Here is a 19,909-nt window from a genome sequence, read left to right on the forward strand (position 1 = left end):
TTGGGTCAGTAAGAGCCACAAAGAAATTATCCGCAAACAGGGCCAGTGTTAGCAATCTCCTACCCACTGAAACTCCCCTTATTCTTGGGTCAGCTACAATCTTTCATGCTAACGGCTCTATATGTAAAACAAAAAGCAATGGGGGCAAGGGGGCAGCCCTGTCTCGTCCCTTTCTCAATAGCAAAGGAAGGGGCTAGAACGCCATTAAGTAAGACCATAGGCCCAAGGCTCTGCATACATGAGCTAAATCCAATCCAGTATGGGGGCTACAAAATCCATAATGCTGTAAAACAGTCCAAAAATAACCCCCAGGAGACTGAATCAAAGGCTTTTTCAATATCAAAGCTCTTACTGACCCAAACAAGTCATTGGAAAAGGTGCAGAGAAGGGCGACTAAAATGATAGTGGGGATGGGACGACTTCCCTATGAAGAAAGACTAAGGAGGCTAGGGCTTATCAGCTTGGAGAAGAGACGGCTGAGGGGAGACATGATAGAGGTATATAAAATAATGAATGGAGTGGAACAGGTGGATGTGAAGTGTCTGTTCATGCTTTCCAAAAATACTAGGACTCGGGGGCATGCGATGAAACTACAGTGTAGTAAATTTAAAACAAATCGGAGAAACCTTTTCTTCACTCAACGCATAATTAAACTCTGGAATTCGTTGCCGGAGAACGTGGTGAAGGCGGTTAGCTTATCAGAGTTTAAAAAGGGGTTAGACGGTTTCCTAAAGGACAAGTCCATAAACCGCTACTAAATGGACTTGGGGAAAAATCCACAATTCCAGGAATAACATGTGTAGAATTGTTTGTACGTTTGGGAAGCTTGACAGGTGCCCTTGGCCTGGATTGGCCACTGTCGTGGACGGGATGCTGGGCTCAATGGACCCTTGGTCTTTTCCCAGTGTGGCATTACTTATGTACTTATGTACAATAGCTTCCAAAGCATCCATGACACACAGGAGACAATGAATATTAGCAACTGCATTCCGCCCCTTTACAAAACCAACTTCACATCTACCCGTTCAACTACCCGTTCAGGTCTATAAAATAATGAGTGAAGTTGAACGGGTAGATGTGAAGCGTCTGTTTACGCTTTCCAAAAATACTAGGACTAGGGGGCATGCGATGAAGCTACAATGTAGTAAATTTAAAACGAATCTGAGAAAATGTTTCTTCACTCAACCTGTAATTAAACTCTGGAATTTGTTGCCAGAGAATGTGGTAAAGGCGGTTAGCTTAGCGGAGTTTAAAAAAGGTTTGGACAGCTTCCTAAAGGAAAAATCCATAGACCATTATTAAATGGACTTGGGGAAAATCCACTATTTTTGGGCTAAGCAGTATAAAATGTTTTGTACTTTTTTGGGATCTTGCCAGGTATTTGTGACCTGGATTTGCCACTGTTGGAAACAGGATGCTGGGCTCGATGAACCTTTGGTCTTTCCCAGTATGGCAATACTTATGTACTTATGAATATTAGCAACTGCGTTCTGCCCCTTTACAAAACCAACCTCATGATCTTGTACCAACCTGAGCACTACAACCATTAATCTGTTAGGTAAGGCCTTAGCACATCGTTTCATGTCTACAATAAGTAGTGAAATTGGTTTTTATCTACTAGTTATTTGACGATCTCTATCAGGTTTAGGCAATGAGAGCATTTTCGCTCCAAGCAGTGTAGAGGGAAAACAGGCCACCCTCTGGGCTTCCTCATATACAGACAACATTGTGGCCGCTAATCTATCACCAAAAACGGCTGGAATTCTTGATGGCCTATTGAATGTCCCCCTGGACTCAGAGAGGCATTAAGCACCTCTAATTCTTCCGCCCTCAAAGCTGGTAAATTTAAACCCACAAGAAAGGAGTCACAACAACTCCAGTGAATCCATCTCCCAGGACACACATAAGTACATAAGTATTGCCATACTGGGAAAGACCAAAGGTCCATCAAGCCCAGCATCCTGTTTCCAACAGTGGCCAATCCAGGTCACAAATACCCGGCAAGATCCCAAAAATGTACAAAACATTTTATACTGCTTATCCCAGAAATAGTGGATTTTCCCCAAGTCCATTCAATAACGGTCTATGGACTTTTCCTTTAGGAAGCCGTCCAAATCTTTTTTAAACTCCGCTAAGCTAACCGCCTTTACCACATTATCTGGCAACAAATTCCAGAGTTTAATTACACGTTGAGTGAAGAAACATTTTCTCCAATTGGTTTTAAATTTACTACTTTGTAGCTTCATCGCATGCCCCCTAGTCCTAGTATTTTTGAAAAGCGTGAACAGACACTTCACATCTACCCGTTCAACTCCACTCATTATTTTATAGACCTCTATCATATCGCCCCTCAGCCGCCTTTTCTCCAAGCTGAAGAGCCCTAGCCGCTTGAAATAATTATGAAACGTACTCCCCCCCCCCCCCCCCCCCCGATACTCAAAGCTATTTAACTGGCCAGACACGGCCGCTGATCGGTTAAATAGCATATTGGCACCTAACTGCAGAAATTCAGCGGCAGATAACTGGTTACCTCCCAGATAGCAGATAGCCTCTAACCGGCTATATCGCGTGACATAAACAATTAGGTGCAAATATTCTACGATAACCGGCTATTTTCAGCAGTTAAATGAACAGCAGGCCCATCTTTAACTGCTAAAAAGTAAAGTAGTTACCACTGAACATCAGCATAACTGATTCACTTTTTAGTGCTTAAAAAAAACCTCTGGATCTTCAGTGCCAGTCACCGGAAACATCCCGGAATTGAATATCCAGGTTCAACGTCGACAGCGGACAGCAAAAGCGCTGCCGGTTGAATATCGGGCCCACTATTAATACATTCATGATCTGTCGAGGACTTCATAAAACTGGAACAAAATATGGACCCGAAAAAGACAAGTCCCTGCCCTAATCCCATAACTGAAAAAAGCGACGACGGCCACAGACTAGTGTATTAACCAGTTCAGGGTACATTGTAGTTGGAAACATCGGTCCCAATTCTCCTGGGTCAAATTTTGCCATGACCCAAAAATGTTTTAAAGTAACTGCTAGCGATGGTTCGTGCACGAACGTCTATCGGGATATTCTCTCTGAAAAGTAGCCAAGTGCCGTCAAGCAGCCCACCCCGTCGAAAATGATGCCTTCCGAGTATTACTACGGACACACAGAACCGAGCGTCAGGCAAGAAAGGTTTCTGTCAGTCTGTGTGAGGCCTCGTGTCAGTGGGGGCAGAGAGAAGTGTCACCGTGGAGTGGATAAGACGTGGGTCAGTGAAGGGAGGCGAGTTCAAAGCCTCAAGTATTGCAGGCAGACAGATGTTTCATTCTGGAATAACAGGGTCCCAGGGCCACTGAAGGAGAGGAGGGTCTTAAGCTGTTCAGTAAAAAAAGGAGGAGCACTGGGAGGGGCTCAGGTTGCTGTTTATGGGGTCCTCAATTCTTGAAAAAAAGAGGTTTGTAGAGCACAGCTGTCTTGGCATTGTTTCTGCAATGATTTCTCATGGAAGAGTCGGTGCCCCTCTCACTCAGAAAACTTACTGGCATGACAAACTTACACGCGTTACAAAGTAAAAGGGTTAGAAATTCAAGTAAAAAAAATACACAGGACCGCAGGAGATTATATATAGACAGTGGCGTTCCTGGCCTGGATGGCACCCGGGGCGGAGCGCCTATGCACCCCCCCCCCCCCCCGGGTACAGCGCGCCTCCCCTGCTAGATGACACCTCCCCCCCTCCGGCAAAATGACACCCCCCCCAGGGTACACGCTGCTGGGGGGGGGGGGGTGCCGCGGCGCGCGCCTGCTCCTCCGAGTTCGCTAAACTTAGTTCGTTCGCTGCAGCTCCCTCTGCCCCGGAACAGGAAGTAACCTGTTCCGGGGCAGAGGGAGCTGCAGCGAACGAACGAAGTTTAGCGAACTCGGAGGAGCAGGAGTGCGCCGCGGAACCCCCCAGCGTCGTGCACCCGGGGCGGACCGCCCCCACCTTGGTATGCCACTGTATATAGAGTATGACTTAACAGTAAAATAAACTTACAGTGCACAGAAAGCAGAACAACAAGGGCAGTTCTCCGGTTCTGCCGATGCTCCGTAATATTCCTGGTGGAAGGACATAATAAAATTTACAACTGCAGCTTCCGTTTCTTCTCTTCAAATAAGGCCCTAAAGGAATTAAACACATTTTATATTAGACTTACTAATACCACATTTAACTGTCAGACACAACAAAAGCTGTTTACAGGCTAAAAATACACAGAAAGAAAAGGAATTCCAATAATTTTGATGAATGCCAAGACACATGATTACATCACAGTCACATTAATTACTAAGGCAAACGTCTCTTTAGGGTGATGAGAAGAATCCCACCCTTCAAGTACCAAAGGCCCGAGTGGAGGAGTAGACAAGTGGTTAGTGCAGCGGACTTTGATCCTGGCAACCTGAATTTGATTCCCACTGCATCTCCTTTTGACCTTGGGCAAGTCACTTAACCCTCCAGATACTGTTTTCATCTCCACCACTTCCACCGGGAGGCCGTTCCACGAATGCAGCACCCTTTCCATGAAGTATTTATTTCCTCAGGTTACATCTGAGTCTGTCCCCTTTCACCTTCCTCCTCTGCCCCCTCGTTCCAGAGTTTCCTTTCAATTGAAAGAGACTCACCTGCATTTATGCTAACGATTCGCAATTTTCTAAAGGCCTTCCTTTTTGAAAAGATTTTACATTAATTGTACGATTTATTGAATTGAAAAATGTTTTTGATCCTTAATCAATTCGTTAATATGTACAGCTCCTATAATGATATTTATTTATAGCATTTATATCCCACAATATTCCCACCCATGGGCAGGCTCAAAGTGGCTTACAACAGTCTATAAAAACATTCAACAATTCAGCAAACAAACAATCAATATTGTAAGAGAGAAAGGGAACTAGCAAGGTGGGAAAAGGGGAAAGAGTAGCGGTGAATGTGGTGAAGGCGGTTAGCTTAGCAGAGTTTAAAAAGGGGTTAGACGGTTTCCTAAAGGACAAGTCCATAAACCGCTACTAAATGGACTTGGGAAAAATCCACAAATCCAGGAATAACATGTATAGAATGTTTGTACGTTTGGGAAGCTTGCCAGGTGCCCTTGGCCTGGATTGGCCGCTGTCGTGGACAGGATGCTGGGCTCGATGGACCCTTGGTCTTTTCCCAGTGTGGCATTACTTATGTACTTATGTAGCATGTCACTACGACAGTTGTCATTCAGAAGGAAGAGACGCCAGGCGGCTTTGGAGCTTATGCTCTACCAAAAAGGAAGGTCTTGAGGCGCTTCTTGAAGGTCGGGTGATCAGGAGTAAGTTTGACCAATTAAGGCAGCCCATTCCACAATTGAGTGCTAAGATAGGAGAAGGTGGATGCATAGGTGGTCTTATACTTGAAACCACAGAAAACTGGGTAATGGAGATTTAAGTACGAACGAGCTGATTTGTGGGAGTTCCTAGGCGGCAGGTTAATTAGGGTCACCTTTCATCTCGTTTGAAACTATAAATTGTATAACTTATCCCTTCCTTACTATTGTAAGCCATATAGAACTGAACAACTGGAATCTGGATTATGTGGGATACAACCACCAATAAATAAATAAATATATCTCCCCTCTCCCGCCTTTCTTCCAAAGTATACATATTGAGACCTTTAAGTCTTTCTCCATACGCTTTATGACGGAGACCACTGACCGTTTTAGTTGCCGCCCTCTAGACCGACTCCATCCTGTTTTTATATTTTGAAGGTGGGGTCTCCAGAATTATACACAATACTCTAAACGAGTTATCATCACCTCTTTTTCCCGACTGGCCATTCCTCTCCCTCATTCAGGCTGTCATCAGGGTGTGGGGGAGGCGGGGGAATCAGCTGTAAAGACACTATTATTCACCACTCCAGTGTAAAAAGAATGCAAATGAGACAGACAGACACATGTGCACGGGGGTCAGTGACCCTCCATCCACCAGCAGAGAGAGAAGGTCCTGGAACATTGTTCACCTGCCTCACCTTCAAAACAGGCCAACCTTCCCGTGAAAGATCAGCCCTTTCCAGCGCTATGCCCGGCAGCTATGCTCTCCCCCCCCCCCCCTAGAGAGATATGGAGGTGGGCCCGTCTCTCCCAGTAACAGCTCCACTGCTTTCGCTCTCTTCTCATGAATCACCTGTGTCCTGCTACTGCTCCGTGACTCCCCTGCAGGACTGACCGCTCCAGCTAGACATGAACAGAGAGACAGGCTGGTGGCTCACCTGTGGCTGCTCTTTGTCCAGAAGCTGCAAGAGACTGCTCCAACCACAGGTTCTGCTTACACTGGTGGGTGCATACAGATATAGACACACACCTCCCTGGTATCCTCAGTGGCTCGTCTGTGGTTACTCTTTCTCCAGAGCCGCCCACAGGGCTACCCAGTCCTTGGCTCTGTCAGAGATCCCAGCTCACTCTCCCCCACTTTAACCTGAGTGTCTTACCTGTGTCTGTTCTTCCACTGGCTCCTGAAGGACTAGCCCAGCGGCTGGTGGCTCACAACACACTTACTGGCACAGCCCCATCCTAGGAATGCAGCTGATTCACATGCCACACCTTCTGCGAGGAGGAAAAGTGATTAGCCCAGCATGACAGGTTCCTCAGGGCAGACGAGATTAACCCTGCTCTGCCCCACCGACTCCAGTAAATGCTGAGCAGTTCCTGCTTCCCACCAGCTCCCACAAGGGTCTAGTGATCAGAGCAGCAAGAGGACCAGAGACAGAATGGATCAGCACCAGAAACCCTCCTCTCTGTAGCCTATGAAAGGGAAGGGAGTTTGGAGTTTAGCCAATGCTTTTCAGCATATTTTACTCCATAACAACTATTCAAGTCAGTTTCAAAAGATTTAAGCATTTAGCTTTGCCAATTAAATAGTTTAATCTGATCAGTCAGAAATCTTCTCCTCTCTGACCAGCTAAGGGACCACCGCGGTAACCCTGAATCAGCGCCATGCGTTTAACCGAAGCGTACTGTCTCCGAATGCCTTTTGCACCTCAGCACAGTACGCAAATGACATGCGTTAAAATGTATTCACATACTGGAATATTATTCTGTGCATAAAATATCAATATTTCCAGCACCTGCGTGAACAGATGCGCAGGCCCTCCGACCCATGCTGACACCTAGTTGTCAGCAGTCCAGCCCTTCACTCTTTGTTCAGCACTTCTCCTCCTCAGTTCTGTTACCCACCCTCTTCATGGAAGCCAGAAAAAAACTGAGGGACCTTAGGGAAGAGACCAGCAGGAAATCCTCACCAACCCAACCGAAGATCTCGTGTTAACGCCCTGGCACTGCAGCTACTTGTCTTTTCAGCACTATCCTAATAGCATCAAGTAGAGTCTTTATTTAATTTACTGATATATAGAAAAAAAACATATAAAATGCTTACAATACATAAAAAATGTATAACAAAGCAATAGGGGACCTGTATTATAAAATCAGATCAGTGCAGCCAAAGCTGCATATGTAAAACCTAAGACAGAAGGGCTGAATAACCGGGGTAATACATTTATTTTGGAAGGAATGCCAAACTAAAATAAAAGCTTTCTGGAATGCTAGTTTCAGCCGGATATCCAGGGGCAGGCCATTCCGAACGTGGGAGTGAGAAGACAGTCTGGTAACATCCAGAAAATATGCCAGAAACGTGGAAGGAGCAGTAAAATCTGGCCTGATGAGCGAAGAGTTCCAGCAGAAGAAATCGAGCAGTGATACGGATTCCGAAAGAAATACAATATGCGACAGGAAGTCTGTGTTCATGATCTTACTTTGCACCATGAACAGTCTTTGTACGTTGGAAAGGTTGCTGCCCTGTAATAAGCAATTTCAATAATCAAGTTGGGAAAGCACAATCGAGTGTACGAGTATTTCCATCTAAAAAGAGGGCAAATCGGACTGCAAGCGCCTCAATGTAAAACAAGATTTCTTTACTCTACTAGAAACATGTAAAGTCCACAGACAGAGCATGTACTACCGAAAGTGATTCCTAAAAGATTTTACAGATTTCAGGAAAGGGAATGTGACTCCACTTATTAATATAGAACCAGAACAGGAGAGAGGTCCTTAAGACATAAGCATCGCCACACTGGGACAGACCAAAGGTCCATCTAGCCCAGCACACTGTCTCTGACAGTGGCCCATCCAGGTCACAATCACCCGACAAGATCCACGGAGCAAAGCATTTTGTACTGCTTGTCCCAGGAATAGTGGATTTTTCCCTACGTTCCTTTAATAACATTCTATGGCCTTTTCCTTCAGGAAGCCGTCCAAACCTTTCTTAAACTCTGCTAAGCTAACCGCCTTAACCACATTCTCCGGCAACGAATTCCAGAGTGGAATTACGTGCTGAGAAAAGAAAAATTTTCTCTTATTTGTTTTAAACTTACTGCACTCCAGCTTCATCGCATGCCCCCTTGTCCTAGTATTTTTGGAAAGCGTAAACAGACGCTCCATATCTATCTTTTCCACCCCACTCATTATTTTATAGACCTCTATCATATCACCCCTCAGCCGCCTTTTCTCCAAGATGAAGAGCCCCAGTCGCTTTAGCCTTTCCTCATAGGCTACAGTTTCATAAGAACATAAGTGTTGCCATAGTGGGACAGACTGAAGGTCCATCTAGCCCAGTATCCTGTTTCCAACAGTGGCCAGTGGCGTTCCTAGCCTATTCGCCACCCGGGGTGGGTCACTGCTGTGCCCCTCCGGTGTGTCACCCCCCCCCCCCCCCCCCCGAAGTGCATCACCAGACCTTTCCTCTCAGCAACGGGGTATACGGAGCAGGCATGCAGCTGTCGGCTCTGCCGGCCCCCTGCCCTGGAACAGGAAGTAACGTTAGAGGGGGCAGGAGAGTGGCAAAGCCAAAAGCTGTGCCTGCTCCGTGCACCCCCTTGCTGCCTGCAGCCGGGGCAGACAGCCCCCACCACCCCGCCCTTAGTATGCTACTGCAAGTGACGCATTATTGATAATGTCGAGAGCAGTTAATAGTTGGATGTCAGCATAAATAAAAAAAAAGTAAAACCAAAGAGACCGTAAGGCAGATGCACCAAAGTCCCTTTAAAGCACTGATCACTATTTCCACTTCAGTAAAAACTAGCTAGTTGGACAGTCACCTGAGCATGCGCAGAAAAACCAATCGCTAAGCGCGGCTGCTCTTCGCATGCTACAGAGAGCCTTTCATACACACATACAAGCTGCATGTATGAAAGCAGTGTGTATCTTTTTTTTTTGTTTTCAAACTTTTTTTTTTATCGCCGCTTCCTCTGGTGTAAGCAGCACTCGCTTTCCCTGGCATGCAGACAGACCTGCCCCTCAGCAGCAGTACAGCCAGGGAGCCTTGTTGACTCTGCAAGCAGGCAGGGAGGGAAGAAAGAGAGAGCGAGGCGAAGGAGAGAGCCAAGGGCTGCCTGCGTGCATGCTTGGCGAGCAGAGGTGGGGGAGGGCTCTAGAGATACTGCAGCTCTCCTCAGCCATCCAGGCAGCTGCAGCCGAGGGTAGAATTAGCAGTAACGGGGAGGAGGGGGGGAAACGACGACAGCGGTACCGACAGCTCCTGACCACCCATAAATTTCAGCCTTCCTTCCATCACTCAGCTCAAAAATAACCTCCTACCTCCTCCCCTCATGGTGCAATTGGTAGGTCACTTGTCAACTGCGCCATGACCTGAGTTCAGGTCCCAAAAGTGAATTTCTGTCAGGTAGCCGGTCTCTGGCCATCTCAGCCATCCATTCACTTTTGGTTGGTTAATGAGCACCTGGCCCGTACATAAGTATTGCCACACTAGGACAGACCAAAGGTCCATCAAGCCCAGCATCCTGTTTCCAACAGTGGCCAATCCAGGTCACAAATACCTGGCACGATCCCGAAAAAGTTCAATACATTTTGAGCTGCTCATCCCAGAAATAAGCAGTGGATTTTCCTTTAGGAAGCTGTCCAGACCTTTTTAAAACCACATTAAGCTAACCGCCTTTACCACATTCTCTGGCAACAAATTCCACAGTTTAATTACACATTGAGTGAAGAAACATTTCCTCCAATTCGTATTAAATTTACTACTTTGTAGCTTTATCGCATGCCCCCTAGTTCTAGTATTTTTGGAAAGAGTAAACAAATGATTCACATCTACCCATTCCACTCCACTCATTATTTTATAGACCTCTATCATATCTCCATACCCCATATCTTAGCTGGGGTAGGAGGGAGTGTTAAAGATGACTGGGAAAGGCAATGACAAACCACTGCGCTAATAGTCTGCCGTCATGCAAGTGGTGCCCCCATAAGTCATTCATGACTTGGTTCTTGCATATAGGGGTCTACCTTTACCCTTACCTTCCTCAGTCCCCCCCACCCCACCCCGAGCTAGTTCAGTGTGAGGACGTCCATTCATGCGGAGCTGTTTCTGCGAAATCCTGAGGTAGTAGAGGGGAAAGTAGGGGACTTACTTCTGAGTTGAGGGGGGGAGAGAGGGAAAGAGGCCAAGACTGGGTGTAGGGTGATCCCAATTTTGTTGACAGGTGGGGAAGGGAGGAGATTAACATTTCCCAAAATTGAGGGAGAAAAATCAAAGAATGAGCAGGAAAAATGTCTGTATAATCTGAGGGGAAAGAGGAGAAACAGCAGCTTAAGTAGCACAATACCTTACGCCAAGCCCCCTCCCTGCCCGTCTTCAAGTCTTTGCTTAAAGCCCACCTCTTCAATGCTGCGTTCGGCACCTAACTCTTACCTTTCAGAAAATCCAGACTGCCCCAATTTGACTGCCCCTATCGGACCGACCGTTCACTTGTCTATTAGATTGTAAGCTCTTTGAGCAGGGACTGTCTCTCTTTGTTAAATTGTACAGCACTGCGTAACCCTAGTAGTGCTCTAGAAATGTTAAGTAGTAGTAGTAGTAGTAGTAATATCTTGTATCCTGCCACATGGACAAAAACATAATTTGAGAAGGGATGATACGGATCAGCACCAGAACCCAGGATCTGTCCTTGTTATTCTTGGGAATTTTTTTCATTTTCCCAGGTTTTATCTTAGATTCTGATAAACAGAAATAAAATAAAAAACAAAAGAAAGGATAGGAAAATAAGCTGATGCCCTTTTTATTTATTTATTTATTTAACAAATTTATACCCCACGTTTTCCCACTTAGGTACAGGCTCAATGTGGCTTACACAATACCGTACAGGCAGGCTCCGGTTCGGTAAAATACAAATACACAATATAGTATTAGGCATGTAAGAAACATAAATAAACACAACAAAGAAATAAAGAGGGGGTGGTGATGGAAGTCCAATACGGTCCATAGTTTAGCTGTGTCGCAGGAAGTAGAAAGTTAACTTGGGTCAGGGGGGTAGGCCTTCTATCTATCTATCTACTTATCATTTCTATAGCGCTACAAGGCATACGCAGCGCTGTACACCATACACAGAAGACAGTCCCTGCTCAAAGAGCTTACAATCTAGATAAGACAGGTAAACAGACAGAACAATTAAGGGTCAGGGAATAAGCGGTGAGGATAAAGGACAGGGTAAGTGAGTTAGGAGTCAAAAGCAGTGGTAAAGAGGTGGGTTTTGAGTTTGGACTTGAAAACGGCTAAAGACGGGGCTAGACGTACAGGCTCGGGAAGTCTATTCCAGGCATGAGGTGCAGCGAGATAAAAGGAACGGAGTCTTGAATTAGCAGTAGAGGAGAAAGGGACGGATAAGAGAGACTTATCTACAGAACGGAGTACTCGAGGGGGAACGTAGGGGGAGACAAGAGTGGAGAGGTACTGGGGAGCGGCAGAGTGAATGCACTTCTTAAACAAGTTGGTTTTCAGTAATTTCCTGAAGTTAAGATGGTTATGGATAGATCTCAAGGTTTTGGGCAGAGCGTTCCACAGTTGTGTACTTATTGGACTAACAATATATTTCCGACTAGCTGTTAAATGTAAATATTCTTCTTTTTCAGGTCAGTTATGTGCAAAAGATGACAATATCGATATATATATATAAACATGCAAAGTACTCCAGTGACAGTCTCACAGGAAAGGTGGGGGGGGGGAGGAGGATTTAGGATTTACCAGAAGGTGACAAAGCAGTATAATTTTATTTATTTTTTGCATTTGTATCCCACATTTCCCATCTATTTGCAGGCTCAATGTGGCTTACATAGTACCATCAAGGCGTTTGCCCAGTCGGTTGATAGCAAATACAAGGTTGTATAGTGATCGAATGAGGTATATGTGGAGGGTTGGAAGGGATGAAGATTGTGTGTTGTCCAGTGCAATCATTAGGCATGCTGTGCTTTGGGTGAAGAGGTTTACGTAGGGTTGTTGGGGTAGGCCTTTTTGAAGAGGTTGGTTTTTAGTGATTTTCTGAAGTTTATATGGTCATGGATTGTTTCCACAGCTTTTGGGAGCCCATTCCATAGTTGTGCGCTTATGTAGGAGAAGCCGGCTGCGTAAGTTGTTTTGTATTTCAGTCCTTTGCAATTTGGGTAGTGTAGGTTTAGGTATGATCTTGCAGACCCGACTCTGTTATCTTATGGTTAATTTTATGGTTTATAATAGGAAACGTAGATAGTTGTTAAGTCCTGTCAAAATACTGGTTTAAATTACTCTTGTTAAGTTAGTTGCTGTCAGATCCGCAGGACTCTGGACTCTGAACCTAATTTGGAAATAAGACTTTGCACCCCAGAGGTGGCTGCCTGCCCATTCCTGAAGCTTGATCAGACCGTAGGCACGCCATAATCTCTAGTACTGTACGACGCTTTCACACTGCCTCAGCTCCTCCGGGATCTGGCTTTAGTGTCAACATGCAATAAAAGAAGAGGGTGACGACCCACCCCCCCAGAGAACTCAGAGGCAGGAACGACATCATTAATGGCTCAGTTGAAGGGATGGAAAATACGATTCGAAAATAGTGCAAAATATTTACTGATTTATTCATTTGGATTAATTTTGCTGCCTTTTTGAAGGAATTCACCCAAGTAGGTAAAATGACACAAACAAACCATAACTGTGAGAAACAGATCTACTTTTCGAACTCTTGTGACCAGGCCTGGCCATTGTGAGGGGCACAATTTTTTTTAATTTCGTAAAGTGGTAGGGTAGCCGAGTTAGTCCACTTTTTAAGGTAATAAATAGAAAGAAAAGAAAAGAAAAGGTGACTCCTTTTTTATTGGATTAACTTAATACATTTTTGATGAGGTTTCGAGGGTAACCCTTCAGATCAGAAATTATATTGTTAAATTTCATATGCCACCTTTTTATATCAAGTGGTTTACAGTACTTGGTTTTAACTGAACATAAAACAAGAAAATACCAAACAAACATCAAGGTTTTATGAGTATACACATGGAGGGAAAATGGGGGAGGTAGTTGAATAAATAATTATTTGGTAAACTATAATTAACAGTACACAAAAGGGATGGCCTGTTAATATTTGTTAAAACAGACCCTCCAAGGACCTTAGTCTGATTCAGCAGAGCTTTCTCTTATTTATTTTTAATTATTGCATTTGTATCCCACATTTTCCCACCTCTTTGCAGGCTCAATGTGGCTTACAATACATCATGAATAGTGGAAATAAGAAGAGAAAAGACATTTGGTATTACAGAAGGATTTTGGGTTGCATGGTATTGGAATACATGATAGTAATATACAGTGCAATTTTTCTGGCAAAAAAGGTGCCGGTACTCAAATGTCAGGCCACCCTTCAGGGGTGGGGTGATCACTGAGGGACCCACCCCACAATAGCCAGGCCCCCTGCAACCAGTCATAGACTCTATGACAAGGCAGGATTGGTGTCTTGAGCCTGAGCTCTTTCATTAAAACTTGTGGTCCATGGGTCAATTTTAGGAGACACTGGAAAAGGTGCCGGTACTCAGTACCCCCGAGTACCCCCTCAAAAAAAGCCCTGGTAATATAACAGAAGGCATTATTAAACATTTCTGGATATATGTGGGGAGTTTCAGATGTGTTGATCTTTGTGGTATATCTTGTCGAAGAGATGGGTCTTCAGTAGTTTGCGGAAGTTGGTCAGTTCATAGATCGCTTTTAGGTTGCGTGGCAGCGCGTTCCAGAGTTGCGTACTCATATAGGAAAAGGTTGATGTGTGCATTAATTTGTATTTTAGACCTTTACAGTTGGGGAAATGAAGATTGAGGAATGTGCGAGATGATGTTTTAGCATTCCTAGCCCTATACACAAAGATTTAACCTGTTTGCATCTAGTGTCTGCTCTTTCTGTATGATTTTGGAGAGATCAAGTTGCTGTGGGTGAAATTTTAAATAAATATAACCCACTGGGTTACATTTCCAACATGCACTTTCTGCGTCCAGTTACCGTCCATGCTCTGTATTTTATTTATTGGGATTTATTAACCACCTTTAGGAAGAGATTCACCCAAGGCCGTGTACAGCAGGATTTTCTCCTGTCCCCAATTACTGCCACATCCCCTGTATTTCTCATTCCAGTCCCTGCTAATCCCATGGTCCTTCCTCCCTGCAGGAAAGCTTCCAGGAGCCTGATTTCCACTGGTGCCATAAAAATTGCACACAGCAGTAAATACCAATGGCTGATAACAGGTCATAAACCAATTACTCTGTCAGAGTAAGGAGGGTAGAGGGGGGTCTGGTGTGGCTCAGCTACAAAACTGTGCCCTTCCTTTCATTTTCACTTTCTGGTACCCCATAATATCAGAGGAAGAGCCGGAGCACAGGACACATCCTTGGGAGCTGAGAGGAAGAACAGAAGAAGGGGACACATCCCTCAGGAGCCGAGGGGTGGTTGAGAGAATAACAGTCCAAGGATCTGGGTTTGCACTTACCCACAATGCATGAGTAGCGATTCATTTTCTAGGAACACAGAATACAAGGACTACATTTCACTGTCACAGCTCATAATTCATCATTATCTGATATACGACCAATAAGTGACTTACAGTCTACAAGGAGAGAGCAGCGGAGAAACAAGATAAGTGGCAACAGGTGACCAAGTTACAATACAGACTCACAATAAATCAAAAGGTACTGAAGAAGTGGCATAGCTACGGGGGACCACGGGGGCCTGGGCCCCCTCAAACTGGCTCCAGGGCCCCCAACCCCCGCCAGCTAAGGCATCTGTACCGCTCTGGTCTTACATTGCTGGCACCCTGTCTTGTTTTTCAGCACCGGGCACGCTCGTTTTAATGAAACTCAGCAGCGCATGCTCAGTTTCATTAAAACGAGCGTGCCGTGCGTGACACTGAAAGCACGACAGGGCGCCAGCAATGTAAGACCAGCGCGGGACAAACGGTTTAGCTGGCGGGGGCTGGGGCCCCCACCAGCCAAGGTACCTTGTGGCAGCGGCGAGCAGCGGCGGCAGCGGGGAGGGGGCAGAAGTGGCAGTGGGAGGGCAGCAGCAGGGAGGTGGGCCAAAATGTACCCCCCCCCACACACACTGGGCTCTGGCTCCCCCCTCCCGTCGAGGTCTGGCTATGCCTCTGTACTGAAGTACTTTGACCAACACTGGCCCCTGGAGTAGCCTAGTGGTCGATTTGGTGTACTGTACAGAAGGAGACCCAGGCCCATATCCCACTCTGTTACACTTTTGCTGGAAACTGAGAGCCCTCCAAAACTCACCAAAAACCTACTGTACCCGCAAATAGGTGACACCTGCAGACATAAGGGCTATTGTCCTGGTGTGTAGTTGGGGTACAGCAGGTTTTTGGCGGTTTTGAAGGACTCGCCGTACAATATAAGGGAGCAATGGTGATATGGCGCCCCTGGGAGCTTTTATATGAAGTCCACTGCAGCGCCCCCTAGGGGGTCCCACTGCTCTGCTACTAAGAATATTGTCACTTGACCGGCCAAGTGCCGTCTCCGCTCTTGGAATGCCCCCAAAGTAGCCACTGAAAATTACTGTTAGCTCCGAAGAAGCAATTTAACTGGCCGGGAACTGTTTCTGGCTGGCTACGCCACTTTGGATATCGACCCAAAAGAGATCTATAGATGCACATTTCCCAAAACTGAAAGAGAAAATGAAAGAATAAGCAGGGAAAACTCTGTACTGTCCTGGGGAAAGAGGAGAAATAGAAACAGAAATACATTTCCTACTGCGCTGTGCAAAATACAAAGAGATCAGAGATGAACATTTCTCAAAACTGACAGAGAAATATCAGAGACTGAGCTGGAAAAACTCTATAAACCTGGGAAAATGAAGAGAAACAACAGCAATAGCAGCAAATTCTGTTGTATCCTAACATAGGAGTGGAGGAGTGGCCTAGTGGTTAGAGCACCACTCTTAACATCCAGAGGTGGCTGGTTCAAATCCCACTGCTGCTCCTTGTGATCTTGGGTGAGTCACTTAACCCTCCATTGCCTCAGGTACAAACTTAGATTGTGAGCCCTCCTGGGACAGAGAAATATCCAGTGTACCTGAATGTAACTCACCTTGAGCTACTACTGAAAAAGGTGTGAGCAAAATCTAAATAAATAAAGATTCTAGAATTCTAAAGAATAACAAGATTCCAATTCAGAATTTCAAAGTGTAGCAACATTCCATGTAGAACCCCAAAGAGTAACAAGATTCTTTGGGGTGGAGGAGTGGCCTAGTGGTTACAGCACCAGTCTTGTAATCCAGAGGTGGCCAGTTCAGATCCCACTGCTGCTCCTTGTGATCTTGGGCAAGTCACTTAACCCTCCATTGCCTCAGGTACAAGCTTAGATTGTCAGCCCTCCAGGGACAGAGAAATATCCAGAGTTCCTGAATGTAACTCACCTTGAGCTACTACTGAACAAGGTGTGAGCAAAATCTAAATAAATAAATAGTAACACAGTAGGTGACAGCAGAAAAAGACCTATCCAGTCTGCCCAACAAGATAAACTCATATGTGCTACTTTTCATGTACACCTGACTTTGATTTGTATCAACCATTTTCAGGGCACAGACCATAGAAGTCTGCCCAGTACTAGCCCCGCCTCCCAAACACTGCATGGTGCTGCCACCCAATCTCCATTAACCAGGTGAGCACAGACAATGCTGACCTGGACCAGAACCTAAATTTGTCCTTCTTGGTGCCCTCTCTCTACCCTGTAATTTAATTTTACTATTGCAATTAGGTAAATTCTCTCAGGTGTACAAACAATTAGGCCAATAAAGTTTGCTGAATCTGAATAAGGAGAGAAGGGAAGAGACTGCTGACCTTAAGGGGCTGAATCAGTCAGCAGGTCACTGGTCTGGGACCCTGCCCGGATCTGTCTCTTCCAGTCTGAACAGGGTGAGGTCTCTCACAGCAGCAGAAGCATGTGAGCACCTTCCTGCAAATTCTTCCTGTCTCAGGGGCAGGACTGGAGACAGCACAGCTACACCCCCAGAGACCAGCATCCTGCCTCCCCCTCCTCAGCTTCAGCCTGGCCCTGAACAACACTTAACTGCAGCAGCCTTACAGCCACTGCTAGGAAGCTCCTTCCAGGTCCTCTCTTTAAAATACCTACTAGACCTGAATTATCCTGAAAAATTGTGAACTAAATCCAAATCCCCAACCCCACCCTTTGTGCTGTGTATTCAGCTGTCTGTGCTGTACTCATACTTTCACTATCTCAAAGTGCTCCCTCGTTTTCCCTGTCTGTGCTGTATTCATACTTCAGATGTCTCAGAGTACTTTGATCTCCCTTTAGCGACTGGTGCTATCTTCATATTTTGGATGCTTCAGGGCACACGTCTCATTTCTTAGAGAAATCCTAGTTCTGCTCTTTCACACCTTCTCCCTTTACCAACAGGCAGGGGACACTGTCTAGGCACGGCCCTGAATTAAAAAAACTGGGGGGGGGGGGGGGGGGCTCAGAAGTGGTCAATCACAGCCGTGGCCAACTCTGGCTTCCTGTAGAGTTTATTTACTTCCTGTAGAGATTATGTACTTCCTGTCCGTCTTTGGCATTGTGCTAGGTATACCGGGCAAGCCAAGAAACAGTTGCTGAATACAGGAGGCAAGGACTGGCCATCACTGTAATAGAGAGGCACCTCATCAGTAGCATAGCCTCCATCACACGTGGAAGAAGCACCCAAGCTCCATCTGCCCTGTAACTATTAAGACACCTAGTCTCTGTGAGCCTCCTGCACATCATCTGAATGATAGGCAGCCATCTTGAGATTGGAGCTAGTATAGGCAGGACCAATTTATAGTCGCTCCTGCCCGTACCAGCTCCCATCTCAAGATGGCTGCCATGACCTTCAGCAGCAGTCTACACTTTGGAGGCAGAGACGGCCGAGGCAAGAGTAACTATGAATTGCTCTTGCCTTGGTTAGGCCACTAGACCACCAGGGTGGCTACAGGTACCTGTGCTTTGAAACAGGTGAATATAATTTTATCCACCGACCACAGGGCACTTTTCAGCCCAGAGAATTTATATTAACTGCTAGATATCGGGAAAAATTTTCTTTAAAGATCATCTCACATTGCTTCCACTTTGTCTATATCATTTCAGAGACACCAAGTACATAAGTGTTGCCATACTGGGACAGACTGAAGGTCCATAAAGTCCAGTATCCTGTTTCCAACAGTGGCCAATCCAGGTCACAAGTACCTGGCAAGATCCCAAAAATGTATAATACATTTTATGCTGCTTATCCTAGAAATAAGCAGAGGATTTTCCCCAAGTCCATTTTAATAATGGTCTATGGACTTTTCCTTTAGGAAGCGGTCCAACCCTTTTTTAAACCCTGCTAAGCTAACCACCTTTACCACATTCACTGACACTTAAATCTTTCTAGATTTAAACCCTAGAGACACCATATGAAAAATCTCACTTTGTGGCCTTGAATCTCACTCCTTGGGATGGTTCAGTCTTGGCATCTCAGTGAGTGAGGAATCACAGCCACTGAGATCACAAACATCCTGAATGGCTTCCCATTTGACACCTAGGTTGGGAAGGCACACATATTCAACAGACGGCTAAAACTTGTCGTTTCTTTCTCTAAAATACCACCAAAATTCATCCATTCCTTTCTGAGCAGACTACCAAAACCCTCATTCACACTCTTATCACCTCTCGCTTAGACTATTGCAACTTGCTTCTTACAGGTCTCCCACTTAGCCATCTCTCTCCCCTTCAATCTGTTCAAAATTCTGCTGCATGACTAATATTCCACCAGTGTCACTATGCTCATATTAGCCCTCTCCTCAAATCACTTCACTGACTCCCTATCCCAGTGGTGTAGCTAGGTGGGGCCACGGGGGCCTGGGCCCCCCTAAATTTCCCTGGGTCCCTGGTTGACTGGCGGGGGTTATCTGAAAACTTTGTCCAGCGTTGGTCTATGGTGGCGCTGCTGCATTGCCTGCCTGCCCTACTCTCTCTTCCCCTCACATCGGGCACGTGGCCTTCAGTGAAACTGAGCATGCTCAGTTTCTCTAAAAGGAGCGTGCTGGATGTGAGGGGAAGAGACCCCCCTCCAGCCAAGGTATTTGCGGCACCAGTGCTTCAGCTGGTGGAGGTTGGGGACCTCCGCAAGCCAAGATGTACAGCGGCGACAGTGGGCGGCGGAGAGCAGCGAGACGGCGGAGGGGTGGTGACCAAAATGTGCCCCCCCCCCACTTTGGGCTCTGGCCCACTCCCAACTTGAGGCCTGGCTACGCCCCTACCATATCCGTTTCCACATACAGTTCAAACTCCTCTTATTGACCTACAAGTGGATTCACTCTGCAGCTCCTCAGTACCTCTCCACTCTCATCTCTCCCTACATTCCTCCCCGGGAACTCCGTTCACTGGGTAAATCTCTCTTATCTGCACCCTTCTCCTACACTGCTAACTCCAGACTCAGTTCCTTTTATCTTGCTGCACCATATGCCGACATCCTGAGCCGGTACGTCAAGCTCCATCTCTGGCCATCTTCAAATCTAAGCTAAAAGCCCACCTTTTTGATGCTGCTTTTA

General features: G+C 45.9%; 1 protein-coding gene across 3 annotated transcripts in view; it reads right to left on the minus strand.

Moving 5' to 3' along the window:
* Positions 1–19,909, minus strand: part of LOC115468273 (ankyrin repeat domain-containing protein 50-like) — a 74,051-nt gene that overhangs the window by 40,606 nt on the left and 13,536 nt on the right. The window contains exons 1-2 of one of the 3 annotated variants that reach the window (XM_030199860.1): positions 6,479–6,529; positions 4,028–4,152 (exon numbers count right to left, since the gene is read on the minus strand). The gene's annotated coding sequence lies outside the window, so the exon portion shown is untranslated. Of the gene's footprint in view, positions 1–4,027; positions 4,153–6,259; positions 6,336–6,478; positions 6,530–19,909 lie in introns of those variants that run through there. The other 2 variants (XM_030199859.1, XM_030199861.1) reach the window with 2 other exon arrangements.

This window comes from Microcaecilia unicolor, chromosome 4, assembly GCF_901765095.1.
Source record: "Microcaecilia unicolor chromosome 4, aMicUni1.1, whole genome shotgun sequence".
Classification (NCBI taxonomy): Eukaryota; Metazoa; Chordata; class Amphibia; order Gymnophiona; family Siphonopidae; genus Microcaecilia; species Microcaecilia unicolor.